We start from the raw sequence: 3,616 nt of genomic DNA, 5'->3' as shown, positions 1-3,616 counted from the left end.
GCACACAAGTTGAAATTGATTAAATGGCATAAAAACTTTGTGATACTATGTCACATACGCCAAACATGGTGTAAATACCTTAGGTCTAATTAGTTTGGATGCTGTAACACATCAGAACTGTTCTGTAACTTTTGAGACGCTGTATATCCTCTGCCCATTGCAGGTTAAAAACCTTATTGTGCTGTCAGAGCCCTTGATATATTCTCAGAAAGAGGCAAAACCACCACACACTTCAAGTCACCTACTGTCCAGTTTATGTGGTATTTGCTCCACTGGCGACATGTACATTTTTATGCCTCAGTAGTCTTCCGCAAGGGACCCATTGCATGCAACTTACCATCACAAAATTTGGCTGAAAACTAGTAGACATGGGTCTGCATTTACTGACTGCAGCGATTCCTGTTGTGTTTGAGACTGACTGTTGACGGCAACTTACAATGTTCATCTCTATGACTAACTACGAGTTAGGATCTTAATGTAGCCACTTTTATTATTATGCCACATTATGTGGTTGCAAGTGGTACACCATTCCTTGTAGACAAGCTGGATAGGCTTCACTGACACACCAACAAATTGGGCAGCTTAATTCATTGGCACATCCAAAGACAATAGCTCTAATTTGTGGATCCAATCCATTGTACTACACTGATTCCTTATAATCGACTGGCACATACACACCTCTTCAATGATGTGGCTCATGTCAGCAGTGAAGGCTCAGATAACTGGCAGGTATCAGTGCCACTCCATCTACAGCACTTCAAAAGGACCTGTGTGCTCTTTTAAGATGGTGGCTAATATGTTTCCAGAATGAGATTTTCACTCTGCAGCAGAGTGTGCGATGATATGAAACTTCCTGGCAGATTAAAACTGTGTGCCGGACCGAGACTCAAACTCGGGACCTTTGCCTTTCGCAGGCAAGTGCTCTACCAACTGAGCTACCCAAGCACGACTCATACCCCGTCCTCACAGCTTTACTTCTGCCAGTACCTTGTCTCCTACGAACCTTGCAGAACCACCACTCCTGAAAGAAAGGATATTGCAGAGACATGGCTTAGCCACAGGCAGAGTGAAAATCTCATTCTGGAAACATCCCCCAGGCTGTGGCTAAGCCATGTCTCCGCAATATCCTTTCTTTCAGGAGTGCTAGTTCTGCAAGGGTCGTAGGAGAGCTTCTGTAAAGTTTGGAAGGCAGGAGACGAGGTACTGCCTGTGAGGACGGGGCGTGAGTCGTGCTTGGGTAGAGCACTTGCCCGGGAAAGGCAAAGGTTCCGAGTTCGAGTCTCGGTCCGGCACACAGTTTTAATCTGATCACCTGGTAAATCGGACGTCAAGACTGTCCCGGTGCCAGTACACAGAATATCGAGTACCAATTACAACAATTGTGACTCTGCTTGCCTCAGGGGATGACACCTTTTCTAGCCCTGGGTCGAGGGCAAACTGATAAGAGAGCTCTTAATGCCACATTCTTTATAGATTTTGCTCCATATTGCCTCCACAGAAGTAAAACCACATATCCTCTCAATCCATTAGGTTTCATTTCGTTTCCTCCTCCCCTTATATATATATATATATATATATATATATATATATATATATATATATATATATATATATATATATATATATAGACACACACACACACACACACGAATGTATCGATGTACCCTAAACGGGTGGTCCATTGATTGCGACCGGACCAAATCTCTCACTAAATAAGCGTCAAACAAAAAAACTACAAAGTACGAAACTTGTCTAGCTTGAAGGGGGAAACCAGATGGCGCTGGCATAGGTCAAACGGATATCAACTGCGTTTTTTTTTTTTTTAAATCTGAACCCCCATTTTTTATTACATATTCGTGTAGTACGTAAATAAATATGAATGTTTTAGTTGGACTACATTTTTCGCTTCATGATAGATGGCGCTGTTATAGTCACAAACATATGGCTCACAATTTTTGACGAACAGTTGGTAAGAGGTAGGTTTTTTAAATTAAAATACAGAATGTAGGTACGTTTGAACATTTTCTTTCGGTTGTTCCTATGTGATACATGTACCTTTGTGAACTTATCATTTCTGAGAACGCAAGCTGTTACAGCGTGATTACCTGTAAATACCACATTAATGCAATAAATGCTCAAAATGATGTCCGTCAACCTCAATGATTTGGCAATACGTGTAACGACATTCCTCTCAACAGCGAGTAGTTCGCCTTCCGTAATGTCGCACACATGCATTGACAATGCGCTGATGCATGTTGTCAGGCGTTGTCGGTGGACCACTATAGCAAATATCCTTCAACTTTCCCCACAGAAAGAAATCCGGTGAACGTCCGGGACATGGTACGGTGCTTCGACGACCAATCCACCTGTCATGAAATATGCTATTTACGAGTAATAATGCTTCAACCGCACGCGAGCTATGTGCTGGGCATCCATCGTTCTGGAAGTACATCGCCATTCTGTCATACAGTGAAACAACTTGTAGTAACATCAGCAGAACATTACGTAGAAAATCAGCATACATTGCACCATTTAGATTGCCATCGATAAAATGGGGGCCAATTATCCTTCCTCCCATAATGCCGCACCATACATTAACCCGCCAAGGTCGCTATGTTCCACTTGTCGCAGCCATCGTGGATTTTTGCCCAATATTGCATGTTATGCCGGTTTGCGCTACCGCTGTTGGTGAATGGCGCTTCGTCGGTAAATAGAACGCGTGCAAAAAATCTGTCATCGTCCCGTAATTTCTCATGTGCCCTGTGGCAGAACTGTACATGACATTCCAAGTCGTCACCATGCAATTCCTGGTGCATAGAAATATGGTACGGGTGCAATCCATGTTGATGTAGCATTCTCAACACCGACGTTTTTAAGATTCCCGATTCTCGTACAATTTGTCTGCTACTGATGTGCGGATTAGCCGCGAGAGCAGCTAAAACACCTACTTGGGCATCATCATTTGTTGCAGGGCGTGGTTGGCGTTTCACATGTAGCTGAACAGTTAATATTTCCTTAAATAACGTAACTATCCGGCGAACGGTTCGGAGACTTGGATGATGTCGTCCAGGGTACCGAGCAGCATACATAGCACACGCCCGTTGGGCATTTTGATCACAATAGCCATACATCAACACGGTATCGACCTTTTCCGCAATTAGTATACGGTCCATTTTAACACGTGTAATGTATCACGAAGCAAATACTGTCTGCACTGGCGGAATGTTACCTGCACAATTGAATGAGGAAGATAGCCTCGACTGGGGGCGAAGTACTAGCGCAACAAGGCGCTTCACCTTCTGGCATGACGGTTTGGCTAGGGAAATTACATGGCTTTTAGGCTGCTTGACTCTTTGTGCATTATATATATATATATTTTTAAATAATAAAAGAAAGATTAAAGGTTGGTTGGTTTGGGGAAGGAGACCAGACAGCGTGGTCATCGGTCTCATCGGATTAGGGAAGGATGGGGAAGGAAGTCGGCCGTGCCCTTTCAGAGGAACCATCCCGGCATTTAAAGATTAAAGGATAGTCAGAGGGACAGTAAGAGACGCTGAAAACGAACGGCCTAAATGGCTGGCCGGTAGGCTCGAATAACTCACGCCGAGTTGTGACG

Source organism: Schistocerca piceifrons, chromosome 10, assembly GCF_021461385.2.
Source record: "Schistocerca piceifrons isolate TAMUIC-IGC-003096 chromosome 10, iqSchPice1.1, whole genome shotgun sequence".
In the NCBI taxonomy this organism is placed as follows: domain Eukaryota; kingdom Metazoa; phylum Arthropoda; class Insecta; order Orthoptera; family Acrididae; genus Schistocerca; species Schistocerca piceifrons.
This window is presented reverse-complemented; position numbering follows the sequence as displayed.